The following is a 27,235-nucleotide window of genomic DNA, read 5'->3' as shown; positions in this document are numbered from 1 at the left end:
GGAGAAAGTTACTGATTAAGGTCATGCTGATGTAATGATAACAATCACAGGATTTCTCACCTTCCTGAACTACATCCTTTGGACATTCTTCTTCACAAACAAGCCAGTTTGTTGGAAAATGGAGTTTCCTGGATGTTCCTTTTTTATGTGCACTTATGTATTTTGGAGGAAGCTGTGTAAATGTCGGCAGTCTGAACCGCTTTTGATCTCTAAAGTTCTAATTGATTGAAAAGCATGCTGACTTTAAAGTTCATTTAAATTCGTTATTCTTTATATTGTCTATTCTTAAGTCTGTCTTGACATAATATTTCTGGGAAGCCATCCTATTCCACTGGTTTTTTTTTTCTTAGTGATTTGGGGAATAGTTTTATAGGAAAAGCATTTGATATTGCTGCCTGTGGTACATGGAACTTCTTGTGGAATTCTGAGTCTTAATACATACCAGACACTATTCCCATCCCTTTCTGTTTTTAATCTTGAGATCACTGTTGCACTTGTGGGTGGGCAGATAACATTGACTCCAAAAGCAAGTAAATGCCTTCAGTTGTCTAAGAATGGAATTTTGGTGAATCAAAAGTGGGAAACTGCTGAAGAAGTTATCAATACAGGTGCAGGTGTATCAGTTTGTGAGGTATAGTCACACTGCAAAGTAATACAACTGGCTGGATTGGTTATGTTCACTATTCTTTGGAGGTTGAGATCCTGAAGCAAAAGTAGAGAGCTCCAGTGATCACATGGTGGGTGCATAATTTCATTTGTGCATTCTCCTTGCTTTGCATTCCAGTCCATGTTGTCCTATGGAAACATGTGACTCTTAATAGCCAAAAGCAATATAACATTTTATGGTAAAGAATGCACCAAATAAACAATTTTATTTAACTTCTTATGGAAAAATTCAAACTTAATGCAATATAGAGGAGAATATGACCTCTAGCTCTATCACTCAGCTTTGAGAATTATCAACATATGGCCAAATAAATTTGTTATAAAGATTTTTTTAAAATATAATTTTATTGATTTCAGAGGGGAAGGGAGAGAGATATAGAACATCAATGATGAGAGAGAATCACCAATTGGCTGCTTCCAGGACACTTCACACTGAGATTGAGCCCCCATCCTGGGCTTGTGCCTGACTGTGAATCAAACCATGACCTCCTGGTTCATAGATCAATGCGCAACCACGCCAGCCCAGCATAAAGATTTTTTAAAAGCCCTTTGCATATTTTTAATGAAATGGACTTATTTATAACCTTTAGCATGTTTTGTTCTCAGAACTAAAATAATTTACATTTAAAGCAATTATTCATATGTATATACCTTGAATGTCTATAATATGGCAAATAAGAAATTTCCCTTGGATTCCAGTTCATCTTTGACTATCAACTCTTTACTCCCCTTCTTTGTTTTGTGAAATCATTTGGATTACTTTCTGGAAAAAAAAACTTTCCCATAGGTCTAATCAATAGTAAGTAAAACAAATAAGATCCTTATAGCATTGATGATTGTTAGGTACCTGAATGAATTAAAAGAGTTCAAGGAGATATTATGCATGGCAAGATCTATCCCCATCCTGATTTTGTGATGTTCTTTCCCATTACTTCCCTGTCCATTTAGGACATCCACAGAGAACTAACGCCCTCTAGCCCTTTCTTATTGTGGTAAAATACACAAAACATAAATTTTATCATCTTAACCATATTTAACAAAAATATGTTTGTATTGAATTTTTTTTCCTTTGAGAGAGAGAGGAAGGGAGAGGGAGAGTGAGAAATGTATCAATTGGCTGCCTCCTGCAAGCCCCCTACCAGGGATGGAGCCTGCACCACAGGCATGTGCCCTGACTGGGAATCGAACTGGCGGCCTCTTGGTGCCTGGGATTATGCCTAACGAACTGAGCCACACTGGCCAGGGCCATCTTAACCAGTTTTAAGTGTGCAGTTCAGTGGTATTAAGTACAATCACATTATTGTGCAATCATCAGAACCATTCATCCCCAAAACTCTTTTAATCTTGCAAAATGGAAATGCTATAACCATTGAACACTGTGATGAATCTTTTTGCAAGGTGCTTAGAGGGCTATTCAGATCTCTGGGCTTTACAAGGTTCTGCTAAGGTCTGTACTGAGCACCTTGTGCATGGGAAGGTTGTAGTTACTCTTGAGGGAGGCAGCTTTACGCCAAGTGCCATACAGATCATCTGACTTCCCGAAAGCACTTTCAGTATAAATGCAGAAACAGGTGCTTACCGGGAGAAGTTTAAAATGTTCAGTTTGTTTACATTAAGCAGAGTAATTCCAGGGATGTTTCGGAAGGCTTTGATGATGCCGTTGTTCTCATTATAGATGAGGCAAGGTCCCTGCGCTGGATTCGATGACCGTTTCTCATTTTGCCCTTGCCAGCTTTCATTTGCTGAGAGGCATAGATCTTTTTGATGTCATTCTAGGCCTTAAGTTTCATTTTTTTTTTAAAATATATTTTTATTGATTTCAGAGAGGAAGGGAGAGGGAGAGAGATAGAAACATCAATGATGAGAAAGAATCACTGATTGGCTGCCTCCTTACGTCCCTCACGGGGGATCCAGCCCCTAACCCAGGCATGTACCCTTGACTGGAATCGAACCCGGGACCCTTCAGTTCACAGGCTGACACTCTATCCACTGAGGCAAACCGGCTAGCTAGGGCGTAGGCCTTAAGTTTTTTAAGAAGCAAAACAGCTTCCTTGGTTTTCTTGTAGCCTTTAACTTTACCTTCAACCACCAAAGGAGGTTCAGGAACTTCCTCAATACAATGACCTTTAGACATGATGAGGGCTGATAAGGCTAGGGCAGCCAGGGCCGAGCAGATGGCATATCATTTCTGTGTTGTGTTTACTGTGTAGTGCCAGTGACACTACGTTTGGTTGGTGCATACGTGTGGCTCCCACAGCACATATTGCCAAAAGCACTCATTTAGAACAATGAGTCCACTGCCTTGAACTCCAGCCATAGCTCTGCTACTACTTCATGACTCAGCACTGGTTTCATGACTGATAATTCACTAACAGCATGGGGCTGTCAGTTGTTTTTGATAATTGCTAATTTACTAACAGCCTAGGGCTGTGTATTGTTTTTATGGAAGTTGGGGTGAACAAAGTTCATAATATCTAGTCATATGAGAGCCTTGAACATAGCAGGCAAAGTGACATTTTTGCCAGATTATTTCCCCTTGTCAGAGTACATTGATATCTGGACGACAACATGCCATGATGGGGAAAGGCGATGGCCACGCTCCTCTCAACTTGGTGGCTCTCACAGGAAAAATATTTTAATTTTTTGAGGAACCACCATACTGTTTTCTACAGTGGCTGTACCATTTCACATTCCCACTAAAAGTACACGAGAATTCCAATTTCTCCAGATCCTCACTAACACTGGTTTTCTGTTGTTTTTGTTAATCCTCACCTGAGGATATTTTTCCACTGATTTTTTTTTTTTTTTTTTTTTTTTTTTTTTTAGGGAATGTGGAAGAGAGAGGGAAAGACAGACAAACATCGATGTGGTAGAAACACATCGATTGATTGCCTCCTGCATGAGCCCTGACCAGAGCTGGTACGGGGAGAAGCCTGCACCCAAGGTACATGCCCTTGACGGGAATCAAACCCAGGACCCTTTGGTCTGTAGGCTGATGCTCTATCCATTGAGCCAAACCAGCTAGGACCGTTTTCTGTTTTTGATGGTAGCCATTTTAATCCAGTGGATATCCAGTTTTCCCAGCACTATTTGTTGAAAAGATGGTTCTTTTCCCACTGAGTCATCTTGGCACCCTTGTCAAACATCATTTGGTCATATTCGGGTTAATTTTTAAGCTCTGTATTCTGTTCCATTGGTCTACATGGTTGTCTTTATGCCAATACCACATTGTTTTGATCACTATAGCTTTGCAGTAAGTTTTGAAATTAGTAACTGTGAGTTGGCCAGTTTTATTCTTTTTTAAGGTAAAAGGCATCTGAATTGGAAAGGAAATAGTAAAATTATCCGTTTGCAGACAATATGATCTTCTCTGTAGAAAACCCTAAAGATTCCTCACACAAAAAAGCTGTTAAAACTGATTAATGAATTCAGCAAAGTAGGATACAAAGTCCACACACACAATTCAACTGCATTCTATACACAAACAGTGAACACAGAAAAGGAAATTATGAAAACAATTCCATTTACAGTAATATTAAAAAGAATAAAATACTTAGGAATTAGCTTAACCAAGAAGGCAAAAGGCTTGTACAATGAAAACTACAAAACATTGCTGAAAGAAATCTTAAAATCTTTATTAATAATGGAAACATGTCCCATGTTCTTGGATTGGAAGACATAAATGTTAAAATGTCAATGCATTCCAAAGCAATCTTCATACAGATTCAGTGCAGTCCCTATCAAAATTCCAGTGACATTTTTGCACAAGTAGAAAAACCCATGGAATCACAAGGGGCCTCACATAGCCCAAAAATTTTGAAAAAGAACAAAACTGGCCAACTCACACTTCCAGAATCCAATGATGTGTATTTGGGTCCACTTGATGATGTCCCACAGGTCTTTAGGCTCTGTTTGCTTTTCTTCAGTTTTTTTCCTTTCTGTTCCTCAGACTTGATAATTTCTATTGTTTTGTCTTCAGGTTTGGTGATTATTTCTTCTGCTTGCTCAAATCTGCCTTTGAATCCCTCTAGTGAAATTTTCATTTTAGTTATTGTACTCTTCAGCTTCAGAATTTCTTTTTCATATCTTTTTAAGTTTTCTGCCTCTTTATTAATATTCTCATTTTGGTCACACATTTTCTTGACTTTCTCCTCATATTTCTTTAGCTTTTGAACATCTTTATGAGATTTTTGTTTTAAAGTCTTATATATCTGCCATTAGGTCTTTTCCAGGTACAAAATCTGTTTATTTACTTATTCTTTGTTTGAATGGGTTATACTTTGCTGTTTATTTGTTTGCCTTGTGATTTTATTGTTGAACATTAGACATTTGAATCTAATAATGTGTTAACTCAGGAGATTAGATTCTCCATTTTCTCAGAATTTCCCATATTTTGTTATTGTTTTTATTGTGTGTGTGTTTTTTTGTTTTTGTTTTTGTTTTTGTTTTTTTTTGTGTGTGTGTGTGTTGTTGTTTTTTTTCCTTATTTTCATAGTCTAGTCTTATGCTGAGGTCAGACTGAAGTGTATACTTATGGCCTTCTCAGGTCTTTTCTGAGTCTTTCTGTAGGAATGTGCCTGGTCAGTTTCTAATTCTCCTGTATGTGTTATTGTTCCTAGTCTTTAATGTCTGCCTTCTGAAAGTGGCAAAAGTAAAAAATGAAGTGGGAAAACAGGGCTCGTACTCTTTAAATATTCTATAAATCACTTCAGCTGGTGGGGGAGGGTAATATGGAAAGTTATAACAATAAAGGCTGCCCACCCCTTTGTCCTTCTGTGATCAGAAGCAGAAATCAGCAATGAAAGCATAGATCTCCATTATTTGGAGGATAGAATCCTTTTTGTCTGCCCTGGTTCCCATAAATTGTGTGCAGCTGCTCCAGGAACATGTGCACAGCTGCCTACCAAGTGGCTGGGGGTGGGGAGTGGGTAACTGCTACTGTGCAAAGAGCTGAAATTGACCTATAATAAGTACAGTTTACCGTCCTTGTCTTCCTCTGGAAGTTGCAAGCCTTCAGCACACTCTAAAGTTTCAAAATAGTTATATTCAGACAGATTCTGCTAGTGAAGTTGTTGCCTGGGAGAGGAAACAGATACCTGGTACTTTCCACTCTGCAGTCTTTCCAGAACCCTTTCCATAGAGAACCTGTTGAAGAGCACAGCATCTCCCACTGTGGTACAGACTGGGGACTGTGGTACAAGTACTCAATTCTATTTGACTTGGTTTAAATTTTGTTTTTCTTCTTCCCTCCCTGATGACCTCATTCTAGAGTCTGGTCTTTTAGATCATAATGCTTTTTTGCAATTGGCTGTTAGGTTTGGGTGGTCACAGATGACTTCATGGAATGAATACCCCTAAAATGATATTTTAGCTTAATTTTGAAGGAGTGGTAAAATTTAGAAGGACAAAGGTGGGGTGGGAGTTGGGAAGGATATAATCTAGATCTTTGAAACTTACAGAACTATATTCAATTATGATAAAATAGATGGTTTCTATGATAAACCCTCTGTTAAATCTTTTAAAGTATTGTTTACAATTTAGCAATTACCCTGAAGTAGATATTGTTATCCCATTTTCTGTATAATACTAGTCTCCTGAGACTTCCCTGTTTTTTGTTTTGTTTTGTTTTTGTTTTTTGTTTGTTTTTTCCTTAAAAGGTTTTTTTTTGTTTTGTTTGTTTTTTAAATTTCTTTATTGGTTAAGGTATTACAAATGTGTCCTCATCCCCCCATTAACCCCTAACCTCCCCCCCACCCCCCACTCATGCTCTCATCCCCCTGTTGTCCGTGTCCACTGGTTTGGCTTATATGCATGCATACAAGTCCTTTGGTTGATCTCTTCCCCTTACCCCCACCCTCCCCTACTTTCCCTCTGGGGATTGATAGTCTGATCTCTGTTTCTCTTTGGATCTGTCCCTGTTCATCAGTCTATATTGTTTTCTATATTTCACAAATGAGTGAGATCATGTGATATTTATCTTTCTCTGACTGGCTTATTTCACTTAGCATAATGCTCTCCAGTTCCATCCATGCTGTTGCAAATGGCAAGAATTCCTTCTTTTTTACCGCAGCATAGTATTCCATTGTGTAGATGTACCACAGTTTTTTAATCCACTCATCTGCTGATGGGCACTTAGGCTGTTTCCAAATCTTAGCTATGGTGAATTGTGCTGCTATGAACATAGGGGTGCATATATCCTTTCTGATTGGTGTTTCTGGCTTCTTGGGATATATTCCTAGAAGTGGGATTACTGGGTCAAACGGGAGTTCCATTTTTAGTTTTCTGAGGAAGCTCCATACTGTTCTCCACAGTGGCTGCACCAGTCTGCATTCCCACCAGCAGTGCAGAAGGGTTCCTTTTGTTCCATATCCTCTCCAACACTTGTTGTTTGTTGATTTGTTGGTGATAGCCATTCTGACAGGTGTAAGATGATACCGCATTGTCGTTTTGATTTGCATCTCTTGTATAATTAGTGACGTTGAGCATGTTTTCATATGTCTTTTGGCCTTCTGTATGTCCTCTTTCGAAAAGTGTCTATTTAGGTCTGTTGCCCATTTTTTGATTGGATTGTTTATCTTCCTTTTGTTAAGTTGCATAAGTTCCCTGTAAATTTTGGAGATTAAACCCTTATCGGTGATATCATTGGCAAATATGTTCTCCCATGCAGTGGGCTTCCTTGTTGTTTTGTTGATGGTTTTCTTTGCTGTGCAAAAGCTTTTTATTGATTTCCCTGGTTTTTATACTAATATCGCATTTTGTTTAGCATTGGTCCTGGGTATGTGTCTTAGTGTGGCTAATAAATAATATGTTCATTCTACAGAGAAGCAAAATAGTGTTTACACTTATTAATAAACTTTCCCAATTTGCTTGTAGAGAGCCTGATTTGAATTCTTATATTTCAGATTATAACAAATAATATTTTCCAAAAGTTGTCTTGGGTAGAATAGTCAGGATGGTTTTGCAATACTAGTGGGGAGTAATTAGCCCTAGTCCGAGAAATGCCTTGGTCTTGTACAAAAAATCATAAAAGCAAGACCTGTAAGGCACAAACTGTTCCAAGTAATTTCTAACTGCATTTCTTGGAACAAAACTCAAGAATATTTATAGGAATACAAAAATATCCAACATCCAGCAAAGTGAATTTTAAAATGTTTGGCATCTAGTCAATGATTGCAAGGAAACAGGAAAACACAACCCTAATGAGAAGAATTATCACTTGACACCAAGCCAGAAATAATGCAGATGTTAGAATTAACAGAGAAGGTCATTAAAACAAGTTATAACTCTATTACATGTTTAAAAAGAGTAAAGTGTAGACATGGGCGATATAAAAAAAAAAATGACCCAGATAGAACTAAAGTTGGAACCTACAGTGGGGCCTTGACTTACGAGTGTCCCGACTAACCAGTTTTTTGAGATACCAGCTGTCTCTCAGACGATTTTTTGCATTGAGTTGATGGAGCAATTTGAGTTAATGAGCTCCTTAACGAGCTCGGTCTTGGAACGAATTAAACTCGTAAGTCAAGGCCCCACTGTATAATATCTGAGATGAAAAATATACCAGATGGGATTAATGCCACATTAGACGTTGCAGAAGATTACTGAACTTTTAGGCATAATAGAAATGATCAAAAATACATCCCCTGTACAGGAGAGAAGAATGGAGGGTTGGGGAGGAAAAGAGGATAAGTGAGCTGTGGACAACATTAAACAGCCTGATACAATATACTTGTAATCTCTGAAGGATAAAAGGCAGGGGTGGGGGATGGCAAAGAAATGGAAGAAATAGCCAAAATATTCCCAAATTTGATGAAAACATTAAATCCATAGACCTAAGAAGCTCAGTAAACCAAAAGCACAAGAAACACTAAGAAAGTTACACAGAAGCACATCATAATCAGATTGTTCAAAAGAACATTTTTAAAACAGCCATCAGGGAGATAAAGGGTTGAGGGGGTTGGTTGGGGGCAGGGAGAGGATTAATTACATATGGAGGAATAAAGATAAGGATCTTTGATAGCTGATTTAGCCTCTGAAACAATGCAGCGAGAAAACAAAGGAGCAACATCTTTACAGTACTCAAAGAAAGAAACTATAAACCTAGAATTTTATACTCATAGAAAATATCTTTCAAAAATAAAAGTAAAATGGGGAGATGGTTGGGAGATGGGCAGAAAATGGGAAGATAATTAAGTACAGACTTCCAGCTATAAAATATGTCACAGGTATGTAATGTACAGCATAGGGAATAGAGTCAGTAATCCTATGTAATAAAAGGCTAATAAGCAAATTGTCCCTATGGGCGGGAGTTTGACCGACCAGGAGTTAGACATGCACTGACCACCAGGGGGTGGTGTGGAACATGGCAGGCATTGGCGATATGGCACTGGCAGCAGGCAGCAGTGGAGGTGCTGCTGACCCTGATGAGCCCCGACAAGAGCAGGACCCCAGTGAGATGGTGGAGCAGGTAGGCGGGTGGTGCCAAGGCGGGTGCAAAGGGAGGCCCCAGCCGGTGGCAGCAGCAGGCAGCCAGGGGAAGGGAAGCCCCAGCCGGCAGATGCTAGGGACCTACCCATACATGAATTTTGTGCACTGGGCCTCTAGTATTATAACTATGTATTGTGACAAACTGATGTTGTATATCAACTATAATTAAAAACAAAAACATAATTATAGGTAAAATAAGAACATTTTAGCTGAAACCGGTTTGGCTCAGTGGATGGAGCGTCGGCCTGTGGACTGAGGGGTCCCAGGTTCGATTCTGGTCGGGGGCATGTACCTGGGTTGCGGGCACATCCCCAGTGGGGGGTGTGCAGGAGGCGGCTGATCGATGTTTCTCTCTCATCGATGTTTCTAACTCTCTATTTCTCTCCCTTCCTCTCTGTGAGAAATCAATAAAATATATTTTTTAAAAAAAGAACATTTTATATATTGATTTTAAATCTTATTGTTGTAAGTATTACATATATCCCCCTTGTCCCCCATTGACTTCCTTTAGCCCACCCTTGCCCCCTGCCCCAGGCTTTTACCACTCTATTGTCTGTGTCCATTGGTTGTGCATTTATATATGCATACAAGTTCTTTGGTTGATCTCTTCCCATCCACCCACCCTCCCCCCGCCTTCCTTCTAAGGTTGGACAGTCTGTTCCATGCATCTATGTCTCTGGATCTATTTTGTTCTTCAGTTTATTTTGTTCATTAAATTCCACATGAGTGAGATCATGTGCTACTTATCTTTCTCTGACTGGCTTGTTTCACTTAGCATAATACTCTCCAGGTAAATAAGGACATTTTAGATGTCAGACATACAAAAGCCCATATAACTCATTACCAAGTGGATGGGCTTTCAGGTGCTCTGTTTGATTAAGCACAGATAATTTAATAGACAGACCTTAGCTGGGCCAGTCAGAATATGCTTCTAGGAATGTGCATGTTGGACTGCGAAGATCATATTGATATGTGAAATTGGGGCCTGTGTGTGTAAAGGAAAGACTATTCCATGATGTGAGTGCTGCCTGAGCATTGCTGGAGCTGCCAGCTAGATCCAGATGAAAAATAAATCCCCTCAGAGATTGCCTGAGGGACCCCTCCCCTAGGCCCTACAGCAGGGGTAGGGGACCTTTTTTCTGCCAAGGGCCATTTGGATATTTCTAACATCATTCAAGGGCCGTACAAAATTACCAACTTAAAAATTAGCTTGCTGCCGTAACTGGTTTGGCTCAGCGGATAGAGTGTCGGCCTGTGGACTCAAGGGTCTCAGGTTCGATTCCAGTCGGGGGCATGTACCTGGGTTGTGGGCACATCCCCAGTGTAGGGGGCGTGCAAGAGGCAGCTGAATCAATGTTTCTCTCTCATCGATGTTTCTAACTCTGTATCCCTCTCCTTTCCTCTCTGTAGGAAGTCAATAAAATATATTTTAAAAAAAAATTAGCTTGCTGTATTTGGTCAAACATTAAACTAACACACCCCTCATGCCTTGGCAGGACAGACAAAATGATTTTGCAGGCCTTACACCAAAGTGAGCTGGTTTGTGATGGTTCCTGGAACAGGCCATTGCTCTGCCCCAGGCAAACATGATAAGCATTTCCCCCTTATCTTCACAGGGTCACACCCTGAAACCCCTGTCCATCTTGCCTAGTCTCATGTAACCCCTTAGCACAGCGGTTCTCAACCTGTGGGTCGCGACCCCTTTGGAGGTCGAATGACCCTTTCACTGGGGTCACCTAAATACATCCTGCATATCAGATATTTACATGACAATTCATAACAGTAGCAAATTACAGTTATGAAGTAGCAACGAAAACAATTTTATGGTTGGGGGTCACCGCCACATGAGGGACTGTATTAAAGGGCCGCGGCATTCGGAAGGGTGAGAACCACTGCAGCAGCACAGTGGGGAGGGTATCCATGGTGTCTCACCGCCACCCAGCACAGGCTCCTCTTGGGTGAGTTTTCTTAATATACTCTTAAATGTAATGAAGCTGCTCTTTTGGCCCCTCGGCTGGGAAGTTTTCCCAACAGCGTGGTAGCCAGGGAGGCTGAATAACAGAGGTTACCGGAAAAAGCATAGTCCTTGACATGAGACATGGAGGCCAGAAGCAGGCACTCCCTTGATTTCTTGTGGCCTTCCCACTCCCAGTTCTTTCCTGAGTCTGAGTTGCAGGCCTGCGTTTGGGTTCTGTGAGAAACCAGTCTGTCTTTAGCATAAACTTACCTCTTATTATGCTAGCTCTACTACGGACGGGTTCTTGGATACTTGTTACACACACACATAAAAAAACCAAAAAGATCAGTTCCAAATTTTCTTCCTTGTTTATTTTAATGTAAATAATAATGCTGAGGTCACATTAAACGTAAGAACAGAAATAATAGTCATAAGGATTTAGCATTTCTAGGCCCATCATGTTGTCTTGGTGAACATGAAGGCCTTGAATTTATGTTGCCTCATGGAGGAAAAAGATGCTATAACTTTTAAAAAAATATATATTTTTATTGATTTCAGAGAAAAAGGGGGAGAGAGAGAGAGAGAGAGAGAGAGAGAGAGAGATCAATGATGAGAGAGAATCATTGATCAGCTGCCTCTTGCATGCCCGATACTGGGGATCGAGCCCGCAACCCTGGCATGTGCCCTGACCGGGAATCCAACCGTGACCTCGTGTTTTACAGGTTGACATTTAACCACTGAGACACGCCGGCTGGGCAAGAAACTATAACTTTTAAAGTTAGTTCCCGTTGTCACCATCTAATGTGCCCAGGCAGCCAGAAATTGTTGAAGAAATGAGGAAAACAGTACTTCTCAATGTTGGAGTTGAAGTCCGGGAAAAATTAGGGTTTAACATATGTACTATTTGCTTTTCAAGTGTTCTCCACAGGAAACTCATATGTTCTGGTTGTTAGTAGACATGTTAAACAAAATTTTTAATTTTCACGACTGAAAGTCTTCTAAAAGAAAGAGCTGATTGGGTCATTGCTGGCAAGAAAAAGAAGACCAGGTCCTGGGGCATGAAGTTGAAACCACCATCTGCAGTGCCAGGGGGAAATGCAAAGTCTCCGCAGCCCGGTATTGGTGATCCAACACCTCTTTATACATCAAGTAGTGGGGAGAAGGATGTAAGTTGTTTTGAAAGAATGTATGTACATTGGCTATCGGTGAAGGGATGGGAAAAGGTCGAGAAGGGCTAATTCTGGGATAGGCTCCCCAGAGTCCCTAAGGAAGAGGTGTCTGCTCTTTGGGATTGGTTGTGGGCAACATTTTGGAAAGTTCAGTGTAAACAAGAAGCAGAGGCTGCTGTGCTGTGTTAGATAGGAGTGGAGATAGCCACCTGGAAGTTAATTCGGGGTTCCAGCATGCACTCAGGAATGTGAGCAGCCTTGATAGCTGGCCCCTAGTTACCAACAGACCAAATGTCCTGTCTCTTTTGTTCACTCTCCAGCCCACTGTCATTTAATTTAGAACATCGCAAAATGTTTCTTTTTGTCAGATTGAATCTCTGATTTTGCCCTTCCATCAATCACTAGTCTTTTTTAAGCTTTAAAAAATATTTTTTTAAATCACGAAGGTTTTATAAACAGAACCAAGGCCATAGGTCCAGCTTCTGAGTCCATACCACATTATTGTTTTAAACAAGTTTCGATTTCTACTCACCTACTCGTATATATGTCATCTAGAATTTTCGTTTTACTTTTTTTTCATTTAATTCGTCAGGATCATAAGTATGCTTTTGACCAAGTATTTTGCTGGTAAATAACATAAGTTGACCAGACTCCAATTTAGAATCTTAGAAAATTCTTTTAATAGCTGCCCTTTTAAAATCCTCAATGCCCTTGTTTCTAACAAAGCGTCTTGTGATCCTTTGTATTTTTCTTCCTTTCTGGGTGAAGTGACAGAGCATTAAAGCCTCCTGTGAAGGTTTTGGTGATCTAAATACTGTTTGGGGAGCTTTGACCTACTTAGGATGGTTTTGTGCTGGAATCCCCAGGGCAACTGCTACAGAATTGCTCCGTGTGAATGCATTGAAACTTCCCACTTGTCAGAACTTTTATTACAGCAACACAATGAAGCAGCGTGCAGCCAAAAAGAAGTGAGGAAGGTTGCATTGTACTTGACTTCCTTGAATTAAGTTTTATTCATCTCCATGTTTTCTACAGATACTTTAACCGTAATCTTGAGCACAAGGATTTCCCAGCAACAGTTGCTTGCCATCTGTGTTCATTCTCTACATATTCTCCAGGTTGGGAAGCACCATTATCCATTTTGTTTAACAGGACATTATACTTACAGGGAAAGTTTTACTTTATACTTAGAGCTTTTTTAGGCATAGGGCTCTACACTACCAGGATCATTGTATTTAAACATAACATTATACATTTTTAAATCTTCACATTTATTAATAATCCATTTTTGTGGTTGACAGCAGAAGGTCTGTGTCAGTTTCTCGATCTCTTCAGGGTTGGATCATTTGCAGTGGACTTCTTCTCTAACCATTACAGTTTTTTTTAAATGCAAGGAGATATCCACCTATCCTATCTAATAAAAGAGAAACATGGTAATTGGCATACAACCACTACCCTCCCCATTGGCTAATCAGGGTGATATGCAAATTAACCAACAAAGATGGCGGTTAATTTGCATATGTAGGCGCAATGCTGGGAGGTGAAAGGGGAAGAAGCCGCCTGCCACATGGTGATCGGAAACCAAAGTGGCAACTAAGAGCCGGGTGGCAAGGCAAAAGTGGCCCTGGGGCTCAAACGTAAGAAGGCGATGGTAGGGCCCCGCCCCCTGTGCTGCCAGGCCATCGGTGTGGAGATCAGGCGGAACATGGGGATGACAGGGCCCCCCGCCCCATGTACAGCCCGCTCTGTGTTCAGCCCTTCCTGAGTGCAGCCCCAGCCATCTGTGGGGCTCAGAGGGAACATGGCGATGGCGATGGCGTTGGCCCCGCCCCCTGTGCGCCCAGGCCATGGGTGTTGGGCTCAGGAGGCTCCACCAGCAAAGCGGGACTGTGGATTGGGAATGGGTACAAGGCAGACCTCCTGGTCCTTTCCCCTCAGCTGGCAGGCTCCTATCAATCTTCAGTTTCTACTGAAAGGAATGTGGCACCTCCACTGTGCAGCCTCCCAGGACTCGCAGGCTCTGGAGTGGAGACTTCAACAAGGACTTCAGTACCTGCTCAGGGGAATAACCACCACCTCCCTACCCCACAGCTGCTTCTGTGTCTGCAAGAAGTGCGCATGCTCCTTTCTGTGACATGGGCAGGGCGAGAGCCTGAGTTGAAGGGTTCCACCATAGCATAGCAGCTGGACCAGTGCAGGGATGGAGGGAGGGAGGGCGGGGAAGGAGCAAGGGGGAAGCCCTGGTCCCCTGCTCCTCCTCCCACAGGCATGGCCCTTGCTGCTGTTATGATAAAAGGAGTTGTGTTTTTCTAACTCTGTCTGGGTAAAGGAAACAAGTGTCTGTGGATTTCTGATCTTATTCTCAGAGCTGCCAGTTAATCCCTCTGGATGCATCATATCCAACCTCCATAGGATCCGAGGGGCAGGATCAACCTTCGTTCCGTAGTTGAGGAAATTGACCAATAAACACAGGTGTCTCATGCCTCAGTGTTAACTACCACAGAAATCTCCGGGTAATGACTCAGATTCTATATCTAAGGGTATATTTTCTTCTGTTCTCATATTTAATTCAGCCCCAAGAATCAAATAATACAATAAAGAATAAAATGAGTTCAGGGGGCTCAGCATTGTATTCCCAGGGCCTTTCGTCCCACACAAACCGCAGAGCTCAGTTATCCTGAGATGAAAGGAAAGAAAAGAGAAACATGAAAGGTTTCCCAGCTCAGTCACAGAGACATCTCATAACCACATATTAAGGACACAGCATTAACTTAGGGGTGGAAAGGACACAAATGGAATAGAATATGGAGCCACTTGGAGTGAACAGGCCAGCAGGGGGACAGTTGGGGGCAAGCAGGCCAGCAGGGGGTGGGGGCAGTTAGGGGCAAGCAGGCTGGCAGGGGGGGTAGTTGGGGTGGGCACACTGGTACAGGGGAAGTTGGGGCTGATCAGGCTGGCGGGGGGGGTGAGGGCGGCATTTGGGGGCGAGTAGGCTGATGGTGGGGGGAAGTTGGGGGCAAGCAGGCTGGCAGGCAGAGTGGTTAGGGGCAATCAGGCAGGCAGGCAGGTGAGTGGTTAGGAGCCAGCAGTCTCAGATTGTGAGAGGGATGTCCGACTGCCAGTTTAGGCCCGATCCCTGTAAACCAGCAGTAGGACATCCTTCCAGGGGTCCCAGATTGGAGAGGGTGCAGGCCGGGCTGAGGGACACTCCCCCTAGCCCCCGAGTGCACACATTTTTGTGCACAGGGCCACTAGTAAATTAGAAAAAGAATCACTTAACATAAGAAAACAAGCAGGGCATGTTCTGTGTGGTCATTCTCAAGATGAATTTGAGGATATGGGATGTTAAAACTAGACATTGTGATGAATATAGGGGTGTTTTAATGTACTTTTGGCCTCTAGGAGGCAGCATAATCTAGTTCAAATTTCTGGATTTTGAATAAGGAAACTTGGTCCTTTCTCATTTTAAGAACTTGGCCTGCATGAAAATATTTGTCCTCTGAATCATAAAGTTACACTGGGAATGAATAAACTAACAGCTGTTAGTCAAAGAAACCTGCAGAAGGAGATATTGTGATTATGTTATTTTCTTTGTAGTTAAAAAGAAAGAGTAATTATTGTAATTGCCATAGCAGTAGCCTAATGATTGCAAAAGTAAAAGGAATTAGTAATTTTAATGGGTGGGTACTTGTCCGTTGGCAGACCACAATTCTTTGGGGCAAATGCTCTACAAGCATTACTGTCAGGAAAGTGAGTTTGGGCCTCTTATTTCCAGCTGGTGGCTTTGCTAAAGTACTGTGTTACGTTTGTTTAAATGTAATTCAAATAAAATCATTTAGCAATCTTGTAGTTCTCCTATACTAGTAGCTATATTAAAAACTAGCCCTCGCTGGTATGGTTCAGTGGTTAGAGTGTCAGTCCTCGTCCTGGAGGGTCTTGGGTTTGATTCCCAGTAAAGGGCATGTACCTGGGCTGCAGGTTTGATTCAGGTCTGGGGACATGTGGGAGGCAACCAATCCACGTGTCTCTCTCACATCGATGTTTTTTTTCTCTCTCTCTCCCCCTCCCTCCCTCCCTCCCTCCCTCCCTTTCTCTAAAGAAATCAATGGAAAAAATATCCTCGGTGAGGATTAACAAGCAAAACTATTTAAAATTAGTTGAAATCCAGGCAATACATTATGTCAGTTTTTTCACTGTAATTGCATAATTTTGGATGTGACCAAAATGTACTCATGACGTGACTATTGCTGGATTCAGGAGAATAGGGACTGTGACTGAGCTTTAAGGGGACAGTGGGTAAGCACTCATCCTGTAGCCTATTTTTCTTCCCTTTCCTGTTCTTGTGGCACCTGAATAATTGGTATTTAGTGACTTGGAGAGAGTATGATAGTAAAAGAAAAATGCCCCTTGGTTCTTCTGGAATTGCCACTTTTAGGAGAATGTATTCTGCTCAGCACTCAAAGGTCAGTTTAGAAGGCAACGGAACTGGTGGGAGGATTTATTTATAACCTTATTTATAAGGTTGATATTATTGTTATTGTCATTAATTTAATGTTGGACCCATTTCAACCAAAACCTCTTAAAGTTCAGATCCTGCTCTTTAATCCTCGAATGAACTTAATCCAGAACTGTTTAACTAAAGTAATCAAAGTTAATCTGAAAGAGCTGATGGACATTAAGAAAAATTAAAGCTGCTATGTATTCTAAAGAAGTCCATGAGTTCCTTTTGCACAAAGGGATGCAGTCCTTTAAAATGGAAGTCCCTGTGAACAAATAATCTAGCATTTTCCTGTTTGAATCATCTGAGCTGGGATTCTTCTCCTCCTCTTCTCTTCCTCCTCCTCCTCCTCTCCCCCCTCCTCCTTCTCCCCCTCCCTGTCCTCCTTTTCCCCTTCCTCCTCCTCCTTTTCCTCCTCCTCCTCCCCTCCTCCCCCACCTCCCCCTCCCCCCTCCTCCTCCTCCTTAGTAAATGTTCATTTAAATGTTTGTTGTTTTTGCATTAACAGGGTAATATTGGGGCCAAAATGGAAATGAGGGAACAGGAGCTGGTATAACCAGTTCTGAGTTCTATAATGGGCAGGTGTGTACTTGATGAAGGAAGTAAATTATTTGGAAACCTTTAGATTTTAAAAAGCAAAATAGGCCTCTATTCTCTACTTTTCATGTATTCTATATTATATCATTAGAAAATTACTTAGCTGTAAATATATAATTTCAACCAAGAAAAACAGTGTTGTTTTTAAAAGTATTGTGTCTCAATTTTGCTTTATCATTTTTATTTTAAACTAAGAATCAGAGGTAATGAAGGAGAATCACTGTGAGACATTTTATATTTTAGCCAGAGTGTCTAGGATCATTTTTGCCCATTAACTTAATTCAGGACTACTACACCCAAAATAATAAAGCCTAAAGATATAAATGATCTTCTTAGGGAATTGTGGGAACTAGATTACTTTTCTTATCATTTACAACTGTCCTCATTTTGGAACTAGTCTACCCAATGCATGCCACAAGTATACATCACAAATACACCGCAGAGTCTGTACAGTGAGGAGGGAAATTTCTAATATCTAATTGCTAGGGTCTTTTTGTAAGAAAAGACAGCCTGTGCTTGGTTTGTCAAATTAATATGGAATAATATGTATTGTTGCAGCATTTTGTGAGCTTCAAGGATGTCCTCAGTGGACCCGGATTTAAAAGTTGTGTTTTGCGGTATGTTTATGTGTGAGTGCATACATATGTAGGCTGTGCTATTTCATTAAAATTTATCATGGGGCCCCGCCTGTGTGGTCAGTGGTTGAGCATCAACCTATGAACCAGAAGATCATGGTTTGATTCCTGGTCAGGGCACATGCCCTGGTTGTGGGCTCGATTCCCCCAGTACGGGACGTGCAGGAGGCAACTGATCAATGATTCTCTCTCATCATTGAGGTTTCTATCTCTCTCTCTCTCCCCCTCTCCCTTCCTCTCTGAAATCAATGAAGAAAAAAAAAATAAAAAATATATTATATATATTTAAAAATGATCATGGTTACAAAGGTGAAGGTATTAAGAAGTACAAATTGGCAGACACAAAATAGTCATAGGGATGTAAAGTACAGCAAGGGGAATATAGTCAATAATATTATAATAACTATATATGGTGTCAGGTGGGTTCTAGACTTACTGGGGACCACTTCATAAGTTATATAAATGTCCACCCACTGTGCTATACATCTAAAACAAATATAATATTTAATTCGTCAATTGTAATCAAACAACAAATAAAGCATCCTATATAATAAAAGCTCAGCAACCGAATGGTGGAATGACCAGAACGACCAGTCGACCAGTCACTATGACATGCACTGACCACCGGGGGCAGATGCTCAAAGCAGGAGCTGCCCCCTGGTGGTCAGTGCACTCCCACAGTGGGAGTGCCACTCAGCTGACCAGGATGAGCAGCGCTCCCACAGCTATGCTCCCGATCCCCACAGGCCACGCCCCCCACTAGTGCATGAATCCCGTGCACTGGGCCTCTAGTAAAAAAATGGTCAGCTTATTAGGTGCTATTAAAACATTTTACATTGTTATTTGTGCCAAGAACAGCATGTAGCATATTACTAATCAAATGCAAATTTCAGTAGAGACCAGAGTCCTGGTGCTGAAAGGGAGCTTGGAAAATATCTAGTATTTTGATCTTTTAGCTCTGCTCCAATGACCAAATCTATAATAATAAAAGTGTAATATGCTAATTAGACCTGATGTCCTTCCGGATGACCTGCTGGATGAAGACTCAGTGGCGGGGGCCGAGGCAGAGGCGGCCACCGAGGTGGCAGGGGCTGAGCTGCTTGCGCGAATTTCGTGCATCGGGCCTCTAGTAGTCTATATAAGAATGTTAAGCCTTCCTTCAGAGAGGCAGAGCTTTGGATATGAATCACATCTCCTTTACTTGCTGCAAGTGAATAAAGCTACCTTGGGACACCATGCCTTGTTTTTGAATGAGAGCACTGCAAACTGCGAAACCTTTGAGTTCTGTAAGAAGGTGACCACAAAAACAAAATCAGAATTGTCACGAGGATTCTTTGGAATCTGAGTTGGCATCCACTGTTGTTAAGTATGAACTTTGGCTTCCGTTTTGTTATGCCTCGAGATATTAACTAATCCTACAAAGCCAATATTTAAAACTGTGTTTTGTTTTATTTCATTTTTTCAACAGTTCTATTTTGTTTATTTTGTAATATATTAGTACTGAAATACATGTATACAATTTTGAAATGTTCATATCCTGGGGTGCAGAGTCAAAACATTTTAATGGTTTATATGATGAAAAAATTGGAGGTAACTAGTTTAGAGAAAGATGTTGAAGAACCAAGGCAAAGAGGGGTTGGTCTTTTGAGTGAGGCAGGATAGTAAGAAGCCAGGAAAATTCCTTTGCAAGTGGAATGGGAAAACAGAGCTGAACAAACTAAACTGGCTGAGCATTTTACAGCCAGGTATAGAAGGTCCCTGGAGATAACATCTAGGCTCCAGTTGTATTTCAGCTCCAGGCCCAGAAAAGCCGCAAAACCAGGTGGGCTACAATGACTAATAACCCTCTGGAGCTGGCCAATCAGTGGAGACCACTACCCTGAAAGGACTCACCTGGAAAATCTGATTTGGGAGCATGCCCATGCCTTTTCCTACCTTCCCTTTTTCCTAAACTCTAAGCATCCCCATGAGACTTGAAACTGAGTCCATAATTCATCCTCCGCTAACCCCCTGACCCTGTCTCCGAAGCCCCCTTTTCTCTGACTTCCCAGTGAGCCAAAGCAGCCCTGCCTAGGCTCATTTCTTTCCTATAATATTTCTTGGAAGCCACAGCAGCCTCACATAGGTTCTCTCCTCTTGCTTCTTCTGTCCTAAGACCTTGCTTTGTTTCACTGTCCCTAGCTTTAATAAACATACTCTCAAAATCATCTGGAGCATTGGCCCATGAACTAAGAGGTCACTGGTTTGATTCCCGGTCAGGGCACTTGCCTGGGTTGTGGACTCAATCCCCAGAAGCGGGTATACAAGAGGCAGCCAATGGATGTTTCTCTCTCATTGATGTTTCTATCTCTCTCTCCCTTCTCCCTTCCTCTCTCTAAAAAAGAGAAAAATTAAAAAATCATCTGGACTTGTATTGTGAAATCTTTCCTGCACAAAGTCAAGAATTCCACAGTGCTGCCAGCCCTAGTCAGGCCTGCTTCGGGCAGTCCTCTTTCCGTTAACGTGAAGACCTATTTAGATTCTACCAGGTGTTGTAATCCGTGGCTTACGTTTTAGTGTGTGCTATGTGACATAACATTAACGGTAATCCTGCCAAATAGATGTTGCCATTTTATAAATGGAGATCACAGTTACTGTACTTCGGATTCTGCATTTCAACTGAGCTCTCTTCAAAACCCACAGTCTTTCTACATATTGTTTTTCTTGAATAACAGGGCACTGGGAAACCTAAGATAAAGACTACATGTAACTCATTTTCTCCAGAATATTACTAATGAATTTTTTATGAGGCTGTATTGATAGTAACCCTCCCCGAGACATCTAATCCAGAGCTAAGGTGTGTTATTGTTTCTGTGTGTAGGGGTCCGTCACTTATGCACCGTGTTCAAAGTTCATATTGATTCTTCTAAGGTTGTGTTAGGTAGTAGAATATTCAGTTAGGAAAAACTATTTTTTCTTCTGGGAAATGATCATATTTTGAATCGGGAGAATGTGAGGAGAAAACATAACTATTCAAGCAACTAAAACCCGTGTCAATACAAATTTACTGATTGTTGTTGTCGTTTTCAGATAAAGAGTTTCATGGCTTCTTATGACTCCTATGTCTCTAGGCTTGTAAGAAAGTTTTCAAATGATTTCTTCAGTCTTAAAAGCTAACAAGATGAAGAAAAGGCCCACAAGGCGTACATGCCACAATGCTGATGAGGTTAGTAGTCATACTTCCATTTTATTCATCTGTTTCTCTGATTATTTTGACGTCTTTTTGCCAGGTGGTATGTTTGTCTGCCGTGAACTTATAGAACTCACAGAGTGGAATTTGAACGAACATATTTGCACAAAGTACTGGGAGATGCTATAAAACAAACAGAAACCTTCCTGGGGGAATTTCAAGAATGTTGTGAATTTTAAAAATAGAAGTAACTCTGCCTCTTGTTCTGGTTTCTGCTCTTTGCCTTATGATATTATCTTTCCTTTTGGCTTTTTTTTAATTTAAGATTTTTACTTTTTTTTTATTTTTAGAGATGGAGAAAGGGAGAGGGAGGGACACAGAGAGAGAAACATTGATATTAGTGACATTTGATCTGCTGCCCCCTGCACGCCTCCTACCCCCTCCTACCCGAGCTGGCAACTCTGGCCTATGCCCCAAAGGGGAATTGAACAAGCAATCCCCACCCCCACCCCACCCTGCAGAGGAGGACCCCAGCCAACTGAGCCACTTCAGCCAGGGCCTTCCTTTTGGCTTTTTAAAGGTCTTCACTGTGACCTTCTTCGTCTTGAATTTGGTTTGTTTTCTGCTGAGTATCAGGTGGTTAATGACAAATACTAGTAAACACTACATATGTGTCATAGGAAAATTGGCAGAAAAATTACTTTTCTGTTCTTGATGTGGCCGCCTTAAATGTCTTCACAGCTTATTCCATCGTTTGCCTTTTCTGGTGAGTGTCAAGTACAAAACTTTTAAGTGCTCAGTAATCACTCGCTATTATTATGTTAGTTTCTCCTGCATTTGACTCTCTCCCTTTTCTGGTTGAAGGCTATTAACTTCACTTCGTATATTCTCTCCAGGGTTTGCTACCTTTTACATCAATGCTGATGAAACCCTACCATGCACCAGCATTTGCTTTCTGTCAGTTTATTTCACCTATGAGGAAGCCACTATATACTTTTATTTAAAACAAAACTTAATTTTTATCCAAGTAGGTTTTCAAATATTGCTGAAAACAGACCAAAGACTGGAGCCAAATCGTCAGTGAAAAATGCTTGGGACTCTACTTCACTTCCTAAGGGGCACCCCCCCCCCCCCCCCCCCGGTTGTTTAAAGAAAGTAGAACCAGAATGATAATAAGAGAGAGACAGAGTACAACTACCATATGTCAGGCACAGTGCCTAGCTCTTTAGTACACATTATAGAATGTCTTATCCCCGTTTTACATTGGAGTCTTGTGGCACCTGCCTGGTGACTGAGAAAGAACGTGGTTGGCTCAGGGAAAGGCCAGGCCCCTTCTGTCTTTTGAACATAACGAGTCAACATTACTTTAGTCATGTAAATTCTGTTGCCACTAGGTGGCAAGACAGAGGCAAGAATTCTAGACAGATTTAAGGAGACCTTTGAAGCATTGGTCGCCAACCGGTGGTCCGCTGACCACTGGTGGTCCATGAAGTCCGAAAGGTTGGCAACCACTCATCTATAAGATTAGGAAGACTGGTCAGCCCATACCTGCAGGGTTTGGAGGGGTAACGAGAGGCCAGTCAGGGTGCTACAAGGAAAGAATTGGGGCCCTAGAGTTTATTTCTTTGTTACCTGTTTTAATTCTACCTCTGGTAATGAAATTTCTGGTAATGGAATTTATTGCTTAGCATGTGTCATCTTAGAGGCACGAGTCATAAAATCTTAGCCATCACAAACTTTGCAAAGCTCTGCCTTCAGGGAGACTTTATAGATGCACAATTAGAGGGCCAGAGAAATTGGCTTTTGCAAGACCTCATAGCAAGTCACTGGCTGGACTTACTCTTGAATTCCATTTCTTTGCCAATTAAGGTATTGTTTTGAGTGCGGTCTATTTATGGGACAAATTAGAATCTGGAGGATGGTCCAAATTCTACTGGCTGGTTATTCATAATCCTGAATGTAGGTCCTATTCATCCACAACCAAACACTGCTAGTCAACAATCAGCAATGACCAAACTTGCCAGTCCTGTAACTGTAAGAAAATGACCTTTATTAGGTCATCACTTAACAGGTAAAACTATAATAGCATAGCGGCTTCAGCACTGTGATACTTACAGGCTTGTGAGGATTAAAGGAGAAAGCTTGCATGTGTGGCTGGCCTATAATCTAGTACAATACCTGGAATTAATTAAATGTTTTCCCCTCTGCATCTGCCCCCTCCCTAGTAAATCTTTTCATATGTTTGTCTCTTGTCTTGCAAATGTATTGGTTTCCTAGGGATACTGATGACCAGTTGGAACCAGAGTCCTGAAGTGGGAGAGAACACTTTCTTCTCAAGAGCCCACCCTTTTAAACTGTCTTCTTTTTCTTTGTCATAGCAATGGGCTTCTAAAAAGTAGTGTTACCATGGGAACTGAATATGTAAATACTTTTTCAGTTATTTTGAGGAGAGTAGTCAGTAACTATGCTTTCAAATAGTGACTTTCAAAAATTTTAACTACAACCCAGTACAGTACGGCGGGTACACATGCATGCGTGTGTGTGTGTGTGTGTTTGTGTCTGAAATAGATCTTCTCCCGTGTGCTTATACACGTGGCTATTTACTATTGGACCCACTAAATGGATAGGATCATAGTTTGAAAAAATCTTCTTCCTTAGAGAAAAAAATAAGAAAGCATTCTTTTAAGCTTTATTTTCTCTCTTAACTGAAGACTTTCTAGGTTGGCAATATCCAGGGCTGAATTTAAAATGAGAATGTTATATAGCTCTTGAGAGATGTAGCATTGGGTCCTAGGCCTTGGTGCTTCAAATAGTATTTGGGGGCACTGACATTTTTGTCAGCTCACCCCACACTTACTTGTGTCATCACGATGATTAAAGCAAGGAAGTGAGAACAGAAAGAAAATGCAACGTAAGTACTGTGACTCACAGCTGACATTTTTGCTAAAACTTTTACTCACCCTGTATGTCTTTTGTGGGTGAATTCTAACCTTATTTCTTGCAGTTCTTGGATCAGTGGGCTTGTGTTAAGTCACATCGCCTAACAAATCCACTTGAGACAACCTTAGCAATTCAGGTATGAACTGTTGAAGGAAACACCTGCTGCCCTAGCTGCTGATGGAGTAGGGCAGCAATACTGATGGGTGCCTTCTTGTTCATAATGGTGTGTGTGATCTTATTTGGGCCTCAGAGAAAAGATGAAATTGTTGTCTTTATTCGAAACACCCACTACCACCAAAAAACAAACAAGCAAACGAAACCCAAGGATTCAAGAGCCTTGCTATCCTACTATGTAGCTAGTAGATGAGAATAAAGCTTCAACACAGTTCTGCCTTACTACTAAAAACGATTTCCAAAATCCTTTGTAATATGTAATTAAAAGTGTCAGTGTCAAGAGTACCTTTGTTGTGGATTAATACTAAATAGGAATTCTTTGGGAGAGAAATTAGTTTGAAGAGTATAGCACAAGAAATGCATCATTGTTTAAAGGCAAGTAACTCTTTCATCTTGACGTTGTCCTTCAAATATTAATGAAGTCCTCAGTGAAGGAACATTGATACATGCTGGGGTCCAACCCCAGCAGGTCCAGGGGTCCCCAAAGGTGTGGACGGAGTCGGCGAAGAAGGAATGACACAGAGATAGCATTCAGTTGATCAGCAGCCTAGCCAGGATCTCTAGCCAGGATCTCCAGCCAAGTTCTGGTCTGGATCTCCAGCCACATTCTGTTCAGGATCTCCAGCGAAGTTCTGGATAGGATCTCCAGCCAGGTTCTGTGTCCATGTTCTCTTGCTAGGTTCTCCAGCCAGGTTCAGTCGCCAGGTTCTGTAGCCGGGTTCTTCAGCCAGGTTCTGTCTAGGTTCTCCAACCAAGTTCTGTAGCCAGGTTCTGTCCAGGATCTTTTGCCATGTTCTCTCCAGCGAAGTTCTTCTGTCTCTAGGTTCTGTGTAGGTTCTGTGTCTAGGTTCTGTTGAGCTGTTGTCTTGTTACATCTGTATTTATACCAGTTGATTCCAATCCTATCAATCTCTATTCCAAAGGTTAGGGCGTTTCTTATCTCCATTCTATGGAGTAAAGATTATGTAGCTTAAGCATGATTGTTCGTAGTTAAAGTGATTAATTACCCACCTGGCACTTAGTTAAGGGGTTTTATTCCCTCCCTAACTTCAGGGGAAAATCCCTACCTGGGGAAACAACCTTTCTCAGAGAGGTGACCTTGGTTAAAACACAGTGCCAAGAAGGTGAGCAAACATATTAAGAACAGTATGCCATATATGCCAGGTCCCTTGAAACAGCAAGGATGGACCGGCTCCTGGCAGATACAGTCCCCACAAATATGTTTTTCTTTTCCTCTGTGCAGCAAACCTGGAAGCCTGTGCTAAATGCCCATCGTCTTTTCTGTTTTTGTTCTGAAGAAACCTGTGAAGTAAGGGGGCAGGTGGTGTCATTGTCGGCATCACTGAGGTCAAAAGGCTGTGTGAGAGTTTAAATGAGAACTCAGGTCTTCAGCCTGCCCACTGCTATGCAGAAGCATTAACTTCGTGTGGGCAGAGTAACTGAATGTTTTAAGTCAAGGCCACATGTCACAAATGGCAAAGGGAGAGAACCACACATTGCATTTGCTTCTTGGGCTTAGAATGTAGCCACACCAAGACTGTTTTGTCAGTGTCCTATAAAGGGACCCCATAAGGGAAAAATTAAGTTAAGTTCTGCACTTACTGGGTATTTCACAAAGCCAGTAAGTAGTCAACTCAACAGGTAGAAATATTTTTTAAGTCATGACTTTTCTTTATGTCCTCCGTTTTTATTAAAGCTTTGGTAAGCACTTAATTTGCATGTGACCCAATGAAGCATGCTGTGTAAATAAACACTGGACTAGATATAGTTTCTAAATGTGTTTGGCCTCATCCAGCTGAAATTCTTGATTCTTCAGAAGATGAAAGAAAAAGGACAAGGATGAGTAGGGCATTTACATTATATAAACATCGAAAGGCTGATTAAATAAGAATGGGTAGTTTGTTGAGAGCTTCCTATGTCCCATGCAGTGTTCAAAATGTTTTACACATTTTATCTCATGTGGGATTTTTATCTCAGAATCCCAGTGAAGATAGATACCATTATTATTCCAATTTTTTACAAATGTGAAAACCAAGCCACTGATAGTTTAGCTTAATATTGAGGGTCATATTTTGATAAGTGGTGGAACAAGTATGATCTGACTTGAGATCCTATGGTATTTTTTTTTTTTTTTTTTACTGATTTCAGAGAGGAAGGGAGAAAGAGGTAGAGGGAGAGGGGGAGAGAGAGAGAGAGAGAAAGAAACATCAATGGTGAGAGAAAATCATTGATCACCTGCCTCCTGCATGCCCCACACTGGGGACCAAGCCTGCAACCTGGGCATGTGCCCTGACCTCTTGGTGCATGGGTTGATGCTCAGTCATGAGCTACACTGGCTGGGTCATTTCTCTTCTTTGGAATCTAATAAGTAAGGGATAGTAAGGTGTGCCTAGCCATGTCCACTCCTGGCATACTCATGCAGCCCCACACAATGTGGTTTGCTGGAGAGCACCATGGTAGGAAGGAAGGTTAGGCATGCCCTGGTCACAGGAGGCCATTTGTCCCTTGTCGAATGACTTTTCCTGTGTGCATGTTAAACTGTTGGTAGCCAGGCTGTGACTTCCCAAGGGGACTACCTGTATTAGGATTCTCCAGAGAACAGAACCAATAGGATTTGTGGGTGTGTGTGTCCATGTGCATGTGTGCACACATGTACACACACAAGTATTTTATGAGGAATTGGCTAATGTGTTTATGGGACTCGGCAAGCCCAGATCTGCACTGTGGGCCAGCGGGTCCCAGACCCAGGAGAGCCAGTGGTCCAGATTGAAGTCCAAAGGTAGTCTGCTTGAGAATTTTCTCTTGTTCAGGCAGGCTGGGCTTTTTGGTTTATTCTGTCTCAACTGATTGAATGAGACCTGTCCACATTAAGGAGAGCAATCTGCTTACTCAGAGTTCACCAATTTAAATCTTAATCTCATCCAGAAAGTCCCTGCAGTTGAT

General features: G+C 41.4%; 1 protein-coding gene and 1 long non-coding RNA gene across 7 annotated transcripts in view; both read left to right on the top strand.

The window, feature by feature from the left end:
• Positions 1-27,235, top strand: part of FGD4 (FYVE, RhoGEF and PH domain containing 4) — a 230,499-nt gene that overhangs the window by 28,395 nt on the left and 174,869 nt on the right. The gene's annotated exons all lie outside the window — the stretch shown is intronic.
• LOC118651746 overlaps positions 1-27,235 on the top strand; it is a 54,171-nt gene that overhangs the window by 25,788 nt on the left and 1,148 nt on the right. The window contains exon 2 of the long non-coding RNA XR_004966337.1: positions 21,120-21,214. This is a non-coding gene — a long non-coding RNA (uncharacterized LOC118651746). The remainder of the gene's footprint in view (positions 1-21,119; positions 21,215-27,235) is intronic.

The sequence above is a fragment of the Myotis myotis genome, unplaced genomic scaffold, assembly GCF_014108235.1.
Source record: "Myotis myotis isolate mMyoMyo1 unplaced genomic scaffold, mMyoMyo1.p scaffold_m19_p_3, whole genome shotgun sequence".
Lineage (NCBI taxonomy): Eukaryota > Metazoa > Chordata > Mammalia > Chiroptera > Vespertilionidae > Myotis > Myotis myotis.
Note: the sequence above shows the minus strand (reverse complement) of the source record. Positions and strands in the feature narration are given on the sequence as shown.